Source organism: Cydia splendana, chromosome 2 (assembly GCF_910591565.1).
Source record: "Cydia splendana chromosome 2, ilCydSple1.2, whole genome shotgun sequence".
Classification (NCBI taxonomy): Eukaryota; Metazoa; Arthropoda; class Insecta; order Lepidoptera; family Tortricidae; genus Cydia; species Cydia splendana.
The window spans coordinates 17,939,667-17,954,309 of NC_085961.1; the positions used below are offsets into that span (position 1 = coordinate 17,939,667).

The 14,643-nt window shown below is 35.6% G+C and overlaps 1 protein-coding gene across 1 annotated transcript in view; it reads right to left on the minus strand.

Annotated features, from left to right (window-relative positions):
• Positions 1-13,009, minus strand: part of LOC134805022 (suppressor of lurcher protein 1) — a 349,546-nt gene extending 336,537 nt beyond the window's left edge. Inside the window, exon 1 of the mRNA XM_063778313.1 lies at positions 12,761-13,009. The gene's annotated coding sequence lies outside the window, so the exon portion shown is untranslated. The remainder of the gene's footprint in view (positions 1-12,760) is intronic.
• Between the last annotated feature and the right edge of the window lie 1,634 nt (positions 13,010-14,643).

Here is a 14,643-nt window from a genome sequence, read left to right on the forward strand (position 1 = left end):
GGTTCGCAGGGAACGATATAATACCGGTTACTCTTGGCTTTGCTCGGTTAACCTTTTCGATGCCAAAACAAATGTGAAAGCACTCATACGCCAAGCCGTTTTCTGCAAGACACCGAATGATAGGTCTAGGGATGTTATTAGTAACTATCGATACTAAATATTTTTGAAGAACTTAGTGTAAAATGGACCTACGCATGCTGTGTTTATATTATATTCCTTTTAAGTAATTTCTTTCAGTTAAACATTATGACATTTGAGTTTGTACAAAAGGGCACATGTTTTTTTTTTAAATAATGATAAAGTGCAAAATGTTTTTACATGGCAAAGTCTTTATGGCATTGACATAAAGAGGAATACATTTTCTATAGGTATAAATAACTTTGACACATCAGGACGGTGAAGTGCATTCCGAAGTCTGAAAAACGAATGCCGGATTGTGCTTTCCCTTTCACTCATACGAAGTATTACTTAAGAGGGAAGAGGACGGCACGATCCGAGGTTCGTTTTTCGGACTTCGGAGTACGGCCTCTTAATTTGTGCTTTGTAAAAAATCTTTTTCTTCTTCCTCGCGTTACCCCGGCATTTTGCCACGGATCATGAGAGCCTGGGCTACGCTTGACAACTAATCCCATGATTTGACGTAGGCACTAGTTTTTACGAAAGCGACTGCAATCTGACCTTCCAACCCAGAGGGGAAACTAGGCCTTATTGAGATTAGTCCGGTTTCCTCACGATGTTTTCCTTCACCGAAAAGCAACTGGTAAATATCAAATGATAATTCGTACATAAATTCCAAAAAAGTCATTGTGGTACGAGCCGGGGTTTGAACCCGCGACCTCCGGATTGAAGTCGCACGCTCTTACCGCTAGGCTACCAGCGCTTTTTGCGAAAAAATTAAAGTTACTTATATACTTATGATTATTTTTAACATTATATGAGGTTAGTAGCAGAGGATATCACTATTACTCATGAAATATTTTTAAAAACAGGACGAAATCAGTACTTACGTTTTCTAAGTTTAAGTCCGATCTTTCTTCGAAAACATATTCATCAGGTACAGGACTTTCTAAAATTCGCGATAATTCTTCAGTATCCATGTCGTAGTAAACCGATATGTAATAAGATGAATAAGATAATGCCAGCACTACCAGTAATTGAAACGTCTCATGCGGACTCATTTATCGGTCAATGCCGTAGGAAAGTAGCAGTATAGAATTTTCCATATATTATTTATTGACAAGAGAAGGGATGCGACACATTTAATTAACAAGCGAGAATTATATATCGGTAGTTCCATTTTCAAGACATATATTTTTTTACAGGATGTTAGCACAAAGGTTACTGTAATAAGGAACATTATAATTATCGAACATTTAAATTATTAAGTACAATTTAAAGTGAAAAATATTGTAACGAATGCAAATAAATATTGTAACGAATTTTGCGAAACATAATTACAATATTAGATTTGAATGTCTTGCCACATCACTAAAGACGGATTAATCGGACAATGGCGTACGAAATGTGCCATGATTAGACTAACATCAAAGGTCTGAAAAAACCACGAATTTCTATTTAAATACACAACTGAATTGTTAATTTTACTTGGGAACAGGAAGAATATTTATTTAGATATGTTATACCCAAAAGAAGATTATTTTTTTATAATATCTGGACCTTTTTAAACGCTATTTTTCTTACGACTCATATATACGTCATTGGAGTTGAACCTGCGGTGCCAATATATACGTCCTTGGCGTGGAAAAGGTTAAACTCGTTGTCATACGTGAAAGAGATAGCAATACTTACTCGTTCTATCTCGCTTCGATATTTTTAATTTCGTTCCACAAAAACGGAAGACGAACGAATTAGGCATAAATCAGTATTAAAAAAAAAACGAAAATATTACTTTGCTAATCCGCGAAAAGACAACGTGCTAGTCAATCAGTGCTAACCCGTTATACTTACTTGCGTATTTTTACATGCAATTAATATTCCCACCCTCCCACCGCAAAAATAAATACGCAAATAAATATAACAAACCACCACCAAAAGAATAATCCTCGACACGTGTTTCGCCTCTCTACGAGGCATCCTCAGGAGTTGTTGACGGTCTGACGCCCGGCAACGGAAACACCGTTTTATTTTTGCGGTGGGAGGGTGGGAATATTAATTGCATGTAAAAATACGCAAGTAAGTATAACGGGTTAGCACTGATTGACTAGCACGTTATCTTTTCGCGGATTAGCAAAGTAATATTTTCGTTTTAATTAATATGGATTTCCGCAAAGTAACGCCTGATTCTATTCACTATATAAATCAGTATCTTAATAGAACAGTTCTTTAACCGGTAACCGCAAACGGAAACGAAATAAATCCTTTTCGTTCCCGGGTGAATTAACGAAACCGGTTTGAAAAATAAAACGGTTTCCGAGCCCTGGTTTATACACACATACCCACACGATATTTATACTTTTCAAACAAGTATTTGGTGAAATTTTATTATATTTTGATATAAAGACTATTACAAAACGCAATAAGCTCATAAAATAAGAATTGATTAAATTAGAAAGCAACCAAAGCCAATATATAAGTACTCACCTAATAAAATTTAGTATTGAACATTACTAACCTCTTATTTATCAAATAGTTATTTCTAGGTAGGTACTGTACTGTTTATGGTCTAAAATGTCTAAATTGAGAAGTCTGTTATATAATAGCATGAAATGCACATAAAAACAAGTACCTACTTACGTGAAAATTAGGTGTTTGAAGATATTATTTATTCAAAAGAAGACCAGTAAGCAAATATGTCGTGCGAAAAACTATAGCGAACGTGCTAGTTATGAGTTAGCCGGTATTTATCCGTTATAACCCTTGACAGTCTTGACAGTCGCTAGTTAAGCTCATCACGTGCGAACTATGTCTGGGCCCTTGATATTTTATAATGGCTGCTATTTAACTGATCACCAGATTTAGTAAAATTTAATACCAAAAAAATCTACTTTACCACCCTAAAATAATAAATGACCACCAAAATTATAACACCATTTTAATGTGAAATGATTACCAATTTTATTACATTTTACTATCCTATTAAAGAAAATGACACCAAACTAATCATTATTAACCCAAAAATTGTAAATGAATACCAAATTTCAAACCCCATTTTAATGTGAAATGATAACCAAATTTTTACATCTTGCTATCCTATTAAATAAAATGACACCAAAATAATCATTGTGAACCCAAAAATAGTAAATGACCACCAAAATTAGAACTCCATTTTAATGTAAAATTATAACCAAATTTTTAAATCTTCCTATCATATTAAAGCAAATGACTCCAAAATAATCATTGTAAACCCAAAAATAGTAAATGACCACCAAAATTGTAACCACATTTAAATTAAAAATGTGCAAATATTTAATCTATTAAATTAATTAATCCACTTCGTCACCTTTTTCTAGTAGCATTTCATTTCTGTAACAGTCGCAGTTCTAACCTAACACACTTTTCTAGTACCATTTCGTTTCTGTAAGGGTCGCCGTTCAAACCTAACCTAACCCACTTTTCTAGTAGCATTTCTTTTCTGTAAGGGTCGCAGTTCAAACCTAACCTAACCCACTTTTCTAGTAGCATTTCTTTTCCGTAAGGGTCGCAGTTCAAACCTAACCTAACCCACTTTTCTAGTAGCATTTCGTTTCTGTAAGGGTCGCAGTTCAAACCTTACCTAACCCACTTTTCTAGTAGCATTTCTTTTCTGTAAGGGTCGCAGTTCAAACCTAACCTAACCCACTTTTTATTAGCATTTCCTTTCTGTAAGGGTCGCAGTTCTAACCTAACCTAACCCACTTATCTAGTTAGAAAGTAAGTTAGGTTAGGTAAGTATGCGGTGCGGTGTACGGGGGATTGAGCGGGAGGGGCTAGTAATTTTGGTATCATTTTACTTTATTTGGTAATATGTATACAATTTTAGGTAATCATAGTGGTTTATTTAGATGAAAATATCGCATTAATTTGGTCTTCAAGATTTGGTGATCATTAATGATTTTTGGTGATCATTCAATATATTTGGTATTTGAATACAATTTGAAGTGCAGTCGTTATTAAAATGGTGGTACTTTTCTAACTACTAACTTGCCTTATTTTTTTGGTGTTCAGTATTTTTTTTTGGTACGACAGATTTCTTTATTTAGGGTACCAAAGTATTTTTTGGTGGTCATTATATTTGTAGCCTTTTTATAATACTCACTGTGACGTGATTACTGTTGACTTATATACCTCAATATTTGATTTATATATCTTACTCACGAATTACAAACGTTAAATATTATAAACAAGATTGTATACGGCAAATCAACGGTTATAATCATGCTTAAAGTGCTTAACTTTAACTTTTTTCATTTAATGTATGGGAAAATAAAAACTCGATTTTTCTGCAGTAGCTAGGTATGTACATAGTCTCTAAGTTTTGCCGTCACGCTTGATCTGTGATAAAAATAGTAGCGCTCACCACTTTCTAAATGAAAATTGGATGTGGCTGTACTTTCTAGTACAGCTCAACTAATACCATGATTGATAGCGCTTATGATATTTGATCTCTATGATATGTACAAAATGACTTAACAAGTGATAAATCGGCATGGCAAAACTTGTTTAAATCACAAATCACAACTTATAAGTAAATATATTAAAGAAAGGATGTATGTAGGATAGCGACTATTAAAAAAATGTGCATTCAATCAAATTCAATCTAGGTATTTAATTTTTAATCGGATATAATTTTCGGAAAAAAGTGAGTTTGGCAATAAGTTCATGAACTATAACAATTTTATTATTAAGTATTATTAAAGTTTTAATTAAATACACATACTTGTCCATCCTCACACAATATGTGTTATCCAAACAGATATATATATTGTTGAACCTGTTTTGATCGCGGCTTTATTAAGACCAATTATTATGACTAAACGCGAGTACTAATTGCGATTATTCTCGACAATAAATATAACTCCTCTGGACATAATGACATTTTAAGAAAAGGACTAATACCATAAAGTCAACGATTTTAACTCAGCGCCAACGCCAAGTCAATGAATTAGTCAACCTCATAGGGAGACCGTCAGATAACTAACTAGCAGAGAGTAAAACGGAGATTGTTTTAATAGTGGGTGTTCCGTGGTAGGCCTAACCGCATGAACGGTGGCGGGCGGGTTGTAACAGGTGTTCCACACTGCTCGAGTACTTTGGTAATTGACCAATAAAGGGTTATTTGATTGTAGACATTTATTTTAACTTCATCATTTTATTATCGTTGTGTATAATTCGTGTAAATGACAGCTATGCTGATCAAAAACGGCTAAGCTATATAACTTCCAAATAACATTATGATTCTCAAAACAGTCATTTTATCATTAATTTGATACTTAATGTGTTATTGCGTTGCGTCGCACGTACCTACGTACTGTTGACATATTGCATCTAGAGATAAAAGTAGCTCAAGCCACTAAGTTAATGTGGTTTTTAATGTACAGCAGCTATCCATCATCACAGAAAATAATATTTAAAATAACTTAATAATCTAACGCGTCAAGGTAAGTGAGGTAATAAATTATACTCGTAAACAGAGAAATATATCCAATGAATGTTTAAAGTATACAAGTATAACTTGACTACAAGAGTTCAAATAGACAGTGCCATAGTATATTATCTATGCTTTAATAGTGTTGCTAAACTAAATAATAACAGTTCCATCAGGTTGGAAAGGTAAAACGTATCGAAACACCATTTTGACAGCGATAGGTCTCGATGGGCGCGGCGTAATGATTTCTCAACGGACTACAAGTTAATAACTTTGCGTTCAAATTAGTTTCCAAATTAATCTATAACGTACAGCCCGTTAATTATTTGGCGATGTACAGTTGTGCGTATAATTTCTGCAAAATTCGATTAAGTATCAAGATAAATAATATAATAAAGATAGAATTAAACTAAGACTGTATTAAAACCCAATTAAGTAATAGCAACTTTCTTAGACAAAAATCTATATTCGCAAATTTTAAAAAGCTTAATTAAAAAGAAGACTCGAAAATACTCACGGAATTTTTTTCACGCGATCTGTCGATCGCAGTTAATTCGCCCTTAATTAAGGCAATAATGGGAACACAATTTTTCTTAAGTTTTTCAACATAGTTAAGGCGGTCGGTATTTGTTACATTACAATTCGTTTTTCAAACATTTACCATCTAGATAGGTAGAAAGTATGGTGTCATCCGGCGAAAAGCATGATCATTGGCATGCATAAGCCTATCCAAGGACGAAGAAATGGAAGTGGGAACGAATAGTAGACTTAAGTATATAATAATGCTAAGTATATTTCACCAAATTTCTATTTTTCACCAAATTTTACTTCCTAAAAAACTTATAGCAGTAGTGTCATTTCCCAAATGAATATTTAGCAAATTCACATTTCATATTTTATTCAATTGTCAAAAAATACTCAAAAACGCCTCGCGTAATTAAGAGACGCGCCCTAACATAACAAAAAAGTGAATCCACCCAAGTATAAGAAAGTTAAATAAATTAGTGGCATTATATACTATTTGAATTTATACAATAAATAGCATTGATTAATTTCACACATTCAAAAACATCCATCTAAAGAAACCTAGCACTTACTGCCATTATTTAAGGCAAATCCTGTGAGAATAGACAACAAGTAGATAATTAAAATCGAACCCGTACAGGATTTTCCGCCTTTTTGGGTGAAAGTATTACCTCATGCTTAAATCCACCGTATACGTCGAATAAATGCGTTAAATGTTTTCCGGACATTCCAAATAAACAAGTTTTATTTGGAGCAAATTGTCGTCCTGTACTTATACCCCAAAAATAACAGTATTTTCGCTGAGGAAATAGTGTGTTTATTATATACCTACTAAGAACTTTAACTATTTACGTAAGGTTGATGATGTTTTAAGAGGAAATACCAGCTGATGACCTTCTCAGATTTGAGAATTTTAGGTAAATATCTCCGTCACGCTGTCGGGGACGGATCCTAAAATTAGCGTGATAAGGACAACGGCAGCTTAGGCGAAAAATCCTGCGTAAAAATCTCGGAAATAGAGGTTTCGTTCTCGACATTTTCCTCTTCAAAAATTTTATCAATCGTAAAGAAGTTTTGGGAACCGAAAATGAGATGAAAAAGAAATTATCTGTCTGACCGTTTTGATTTTTGCGTTTATTCGCTAATTTGTTAGACCAAGTATTGCAAACAGTATCTATCTATCTATACATATAATAAAGCTGAAGAGGGTCGAAAGTCTGTACATGGAAGATATTCGAAAAAAACTTGGCTGGGGATACTTAGAATCGATAACAGAACACGTTCCAACAGTTTTTAGAATTTTTGTCTGTTTGTCTGTTTATCTGTTTATCTGTTTGTCTGTTTATTTGAACGCGCATCACGTGAATACGGCTGAACGGATTTTGCTGGAAACTTTACTAATCTGTCGAGAAAGTCCCCGGCCAGGTTATAGGCTATAAAAATTCAACCCCTAAAAGGGGGGGTAGCCACAACACTCGATTGACTTAAGTTTGCCCCTGAATCTTATGGCGCTACTTAGGAAGGAGGGGCAATATTTTTTCAAATATGTGCTACCACTATAGAGTACCCTGGTAAACTAAGAGATGGCGCTGAATTTAATACGTTGTGACATGAATAAGCCACCGAGGAAGGATTTTGCCAAATTAACTCTAAGTTTAAAGAGGGGGTACGGATATCAACAAATTTAATTGAATAATTGTGTTGATTTAATAATACAACAAAATTAAACGACAATAAATTAATTGCCACACATGCACAGTGCCATCTTTTGGGGAACTGAGTAAACATTAAGTAATCAAGAAAACTAAAAATGAGTTTACATAGTTACGTAGTAAAATAAACACACATATCAACACGCGTAAAATTGCATGATTATTTAAAATTATAAATTTTCTCCGTCATGAATTATACCTAATCGTAATCGTATCGCATCCATATCAAATCCATATTCATACGTATCGCCTCCTTTAATCACTTAATAATGGCCACGAAGGTGGGTATCTTGAAAAAAAAACATTGACCTCTGTCATTTGCAGTGCCGGATTAACCCTTTTAAGCAAAATAAGCACTTGCTTAGGGCACTCCGTCTAGGGGGCACCAAAACTGTAGGCAAAAAAACGCGCAGGCTGCATCAGCACTGCAGTCGTCGTGGAGTAGGTACCTACATGAAACATTTATACATGTACAAGTACCCATCTAATAACGAAGGGTCGTAGGGATCAAGTAAGAGAGTGAGGGTACGTAAGAACATCTCCAACGTAGGCTTTCGATTTGACCTTACGCGGAGGCCCTTCATGAAAAACGGAGGAGTCATGGAAAAAAATCTTGCTTTCGGGCTTGCGGCCAGCCGATGTTTTCGACATAGGTTACCGATTTTATAGCGAATTTTGCTCTCTTGCACGCCAGATTTGTCGGCCAAGCCGTTGCTCTTTAGCCACGATCCTGAGACCTAACTGTCAAAGTGTTATAAAGGGCCCCGTGAAAGCCGAAAACTACAAGCATCCTATCACTTTTGCAGTTCGGCGTTAGGTCTTATGCGAGGCCTTCTGCCTTACGGCAAAGTTGATCTTTCTGCCTTAGTTACATTTGGGCGTGGATCCAAATCCAAGCTTTCCTCTTTCGCAGCTGAGCCTTCTGCCTTGCTCACACTTCGCCAATTCAATTCACTTGGTCAATTCCAAGCTCTGCTTTATTGCATCTTTTCTGTATGAAAACAACCTCGCTGAGACCCTTAAATATCGAGCCCTATGCGAAGCTAGGCTGATAGAAAACTGTCCCATCCCTTCTCTGTATGAAATCCTGGATACGCGCCTGTCCTAAAAGTAAAAATGTACAACTGTCTATCAAATTGCGTTATTTATATCGAAAAATATTCGCGCTCGCTTCGCTCGCGTTTTCAATACCTTTCTAAGACATGGTAAAGATGACATTCGGGTGGCGACTGCAGCAGCATTACTCTGTTGCAACGTTACTGCTGCAGCACTGTCAATTTTCGTGATAAAATGATGTGACTGATTTCCATACTAAAAGTAAAAATGTACAACTGTCTATCAAATTGCGTTTTTATATCGAAAAATTTTCGCGCTCGCTTCGCTCGCGTTTTCAATCACATTCTAAAATACGATAAAGGTGACATTTGGGTGGCGACTGCAGCAGCATTAGGTACTCTGTTGCAACGTTACTGCTGCGGCACTATACATTTTCGTGAAAAATTATGTGACTGATTTCCATTCTCAGCTGTAATGCATCAATGAACGTCACTCAATTTACCAATAAAAATTCAATGTAATCTTGATGACCCTAGGGAGAGGGGGCACCATGGTCTAGAAATGCTTAGGACATCAAAATATCTTAATCCGGCACTGGTCGTTTGCGGAGTCAAACGATTTGGGACTCGCATTTTATACTCGCAAAAAATCTAATCATTCGCGAAAGTCTCGCAACGCATTGAGGTTACAAGGGGCACGTGGTCTTCCTCAGGCGTCCGAAGAAGACCACGGTGAGTGGCGCTCTAGCCAGGCAGGCCGCTTCGCTTTCGCTCGCGCGCGTGTACCTTCCTGTATCGTCCAATATACACCTACTACTCTGTCGTAAGGGCGAAAAAAAAACTATTGATTTTGGAGTGTAGTTTTATTTCGTGGTACCTAATAGTAAAATATTTATCTGGACTAAAGTCTTTTAGCATATCCATCTGTCAACTTTACTTCAAGTTCCGACTCCAGGGGAGAGCAGACCGAATTCCACGCGGGCGGAGCCGCGGGCACAGCTAGTATGTTATATATGTATTGGTTATCTACTCACAAAGCCCTTTCATTTGGTTTAAATAAATAAATAAATTTGGTACCCCACATGGTATGTTTAAAAGAAAATAAAGATAAAAATGTACTGCCGACTTTATGACGTCACAGCAACTACCCCCACCACTTTCGCGCTTGACGTCTCATATTTGTGTTCAGAGCATTACACTGAATGCATCCATACCATATTCACCCAGGGGGCCGATTTTTGAATTTCGATCGTTCGATTTCGTCACTCGAAAATCGGTGGAAAACGGCGAAACACTAATTTTTGAAATAGGAGCGATAGAAATTGGGAATCTAGTGGTATTGACCACTCGTTTTCAATTCTATTAGTATAATTTAAATGCCTAGTAGTGGAGATATTATTGAACGAAATACACGAAATCGAGCGGTCGAATTTCAAAAATCGGCCCTCATCCGAGACGACATGAGCGAAAATCGATTTCTAGACGACTTTTCGTTCGCTGGCCGGACCTCTATTAGACTGATCATATTTTTCATTAAATCGATTTCGACTGGCAAAGCATATTACTTTTTGGCAACCGGGTTTCTTAACCTAATTAAACCCCGCTGAATCCGAATTTGCCGGTTGCTCGATCAAAATCTTGACCGGAAGTGAGATATTTGACATTAAAGGTCCCTTTTTTTAGTTTTTCGTAAATAACTCTTAAACGGTGGCGCATAGCAAAAAATGTTGTATTACATAAGTAATTTGCATAAAATTTCCTACAAGAAACAGCCGCAATAAGTCACCTTTCTTTAATACAAATAGCACAAAACAAATTGATAATAGCCCTATTTCAATATGCTTATCTAACACCTACAAAAAAAAGTTTATTCAGAAACAGGCATAATGGACATAACTCAAACATACACATATAAAACATGGATTTTAATTAGAAAAATAATTAACAACAATATACATGTGTTTAACATTTTTTTTATATTGGCCACCGTTTATGAGGTATTTACGAAAAACTAAAAAAAGGGACCTTAGAAGTGATTATAATTAAATTTCTCGCGTTAATATCTCTTCGAATATTGATCCTAGCGAAAACTTGTAAATAACCTTTCTTGTAGACAATTTTATGCAAATTACTTATGTAATAGAACATTTTTTGCTATGCGCCACCGTTTAAGAGTTATTTACGAAAAACTAAAAAAAGGGACCTTTAATGTCAAATATCTCACTTCCGGTTAAGATTTCGATCGAGCAACCGGCAAATTCAGATTCAGCGGGGTCTAATTAGGTTAAAAAACCCGGTTGCTTAAAAGTAATAATTATGATTTGCCAGTCGCATCCAGAAGGAGAGCGATTTTGAATTTTTTTGTCTAGTCTATATCATTAAAATGTTGGATTCCATTACTATTATTAATATTGACATATGTAGTTGTTTTAACTAGATATTCGTTACTTGTGAATATTAATTATCAAAAAGGTACTTAAATCGCAAAAAATACGTTATTAAGCATAGTTATGAACCTGTACTACTCTTAAAGCTAATTGATTCCATTATGTTATGAAAATTAACTATGTAAATTGTATTGTATTGTATTTATAATCTCCTTTTAAATATTGTGTACAACTTGCCAAGCAATAGGCAAATATTGATAATATATTTCGATCAGAAAACAACAAAACAGTTTACATAAGAGTACAAGATATCGGTTAGATTGAGAATGTTTGCGAGGTCTTTGAACGGGTAAACCGTCTTTGATCCCGCTCGCATTATATTGGGTATAAGATCAATTGATTAGGAAATTATTAAAGAGACAACCTTAAGATCTTTGATATATGGAATGATTAGCCGATTAACAGACCCCAATCATATAATATGAGCCTTTTGATAAAATCTACCTAGGATAAATAGGTAGTATCGCATGATCAAACGCTTTGTTACTCGTTCTCGCCTGTGAGCACTATTGATCGAGTTATTTATCATTCACCCGTTTTACGGTTATATAAACTGCTAATAGTGTATGCTACGTTATATTAAGACATAACTTTTAAGTCAAAATAACCGTGAATACTGATTTTGATGTTTAATAAAATATTTGTAACTGCTTCAATAAAAGAACTGTTAGTTTCTGTTGAAATCGGGACAGGAAAGAATCTAGGGAAAAGTAATAAATCAAATTAACATAATACCTATAAGGATTCCCTATTACGACGCAATTTAAGGGAATCAAATGTGCGTAAGCTGTTTTATTAGCATAAATAGCTTTTGTACTAGCAGTAGCCACTGTAATCCGTTTCAAATGACAACAGAATAAAACTTACATCAAAGACTAAAGAAGAGCTAATTAGGTTTGGTACAGTCAACGGTACAAATATGGGTGTAGACAATTTACTCAAAAATATGTCCCATAGTTCTTAATTCACTGACATAAGAGTTATGGGACATATTTTTGAAATGATTTGTACACCCATATTTTTACCGTTGATTGTACATGGTTTCTGAGTGGCCCATCCTAAGAACTATCAGTGTTACCTATATATATAAACTCGTGCATAAAATTCAGGCTGCAAACCTACAAATGTTTACCAAGTCCATGCTGCTTTCGAACACAACCGCTCTTTCTCGTTTTGCATAGCAATTGGTAGCACGAACGAAATTGCATTTTGCCTGCAAAGAAATACTAAAACCATTTTGCAATTGGTATTCAAAAGATTCCCGATATTACCAGCGAACGAAGGATTTCCGAGGAAGTATTAAAATAAGAGCGTTAAGAGACCCGTACCGCATTCTTTTTGCATACAGTTTTGCGATAAGCAATATAGTAATTTTAAAGTTTATTGAATAGAATTATTAATAGATTCTAAATATAGTTGGCATTACTCAGTACTCACCTCCGTGTTATGCTGTAGCAAATAAAGTAGGTTACCGTTATGCACTATTCAGTCACTGTTTCCCCTTAATGTCACTAAATAATTTTGTATTTAAACACATGCTAGAAGAGAATGTAGAATATCAGACATCGTAATTTATTCAAGTAAGTAGGCTTGTTACTTTATTGTAGAAGTCGAGTTACACAAAGTTACGCACGACTGTAGCGCTGTAACACCGTGCTACGGCGTAGACGACTGCGCGCTCGTAGCGACCGCGACGGACTGAATGAGCTACGACCAGCCATTAGTAGGTTTTTGAGCACAAGATTTTTATTTTAGAGAAAGACAATATCACACACACTGCCGTATTCGAACTTCAAGATATTCACAAGAGACGACACGTGCTAGATCCATTCTAGATACGTTATAGTTTAGATATCAACTAGTTCTCTTTTGTAGCGCAATTCGGGCAACCAATGTCACTTTTACGTTAGATAGAGTAAGATATCTATTAGATGTGAATTGGATCTCTAAGTCATATCCTGTGGAAATCGTTCAAGAGTATCTCCAGAATCGCGCAAATGTCAAATTTGACAGGTTACATCTTAATTAAACATATCGTTATCGTATCTTGGTGATGTCTAAAAGATATCTAATAAATGTCTATTTCAAAATCCGAATCGGGCCCCCATTGGCCTAATCCCAATGTTGATAAGCTTGCAATGAGTCGCTTAACTTCAAACTCGGGTAAATCCATTTTGTCAGATTATGCGATTTTGGTATTGACAAAAATATGGTAGATATTTGCTGAGAGGGTCGAATGGATTTACCCGAGTTTGAAGTTAAGCCCCACCAATATGCTTAGGTATTTGAAGTCGCAATATTATCATACCTATATTTCGTGTGTATATCATATTTATAAGAAAAATACAAATGACTCAGGAACAAAGCATACATTGATTACTATGCTTTCAACCCAGAAAAATGATCGGTGGAGGTAAACTCACTAACGACTATGCTAAACTTTCGTCGAGCATCATAAACACTTTTAAATGTAACTTTATTCCTGTAACATCATTCTCGTTATTTGGACGTGTTAAAAGCGAGGTTTATGCGAAGCTGGCCGGCAAATTTGCATGAAACTGGCGTTTGACGTGCATGAGGCCAGTAATCGCGGTCATGCTACTAACAATTAGGTTGCCGTGTAATCATAGTCTAGACCAGCGGTCGGCAACCTTTTAGCATCCAAGGGACACATAGTAGTTAACGGAGGTGACGCGGGCCATACTTTGTTAATATTTGTGACTTTATGAGACATTGTCGTTTGTCACTATTACATACAAAATAGCCAAGGAGCCTCTCGGGCCGCAAGTGACAGGTTCGCGAACCGCATGCGGCCCGCGGGCCGCAGGTTGCCGACCGCAGGTCTAGACGAATAATAAGGCAAGGTGAACGCCCAAGAGCTAGATTTTGAAACGTTAATTGCGATACCAATTTATTTTTATATACATGTATCGTACCCACGAATTTATTTTTTGCTCTACAATAATATTATCAATATAATTTCTGAACGCGACCCAAAAGCTTTTCATTGCTTTAATAGTATTGATCGAGTCATAAGGTAATATCTAGTAGTTACTAATTGTTTGGCAGCAATTGGCACGATATGAAGGGAAATGATTTATTTTTGGTCCTATATGTACGTAATATATTTTTCTCAAAAATGGACGGCAAAGTCGACTTTGCCGTTTAAAAAATAGGTCGCGAAGCGCGTAGTTTATGGTCAGTCAAAAATTAAAAAGTTAAAAACATTGCAGTCTCGATTTTGGGACTGCAATGTTGCATACAAATTCCATTATTTGTCGAGTTCCAAACTTTTTAAAAGTTGAAATGGCCATATCAAA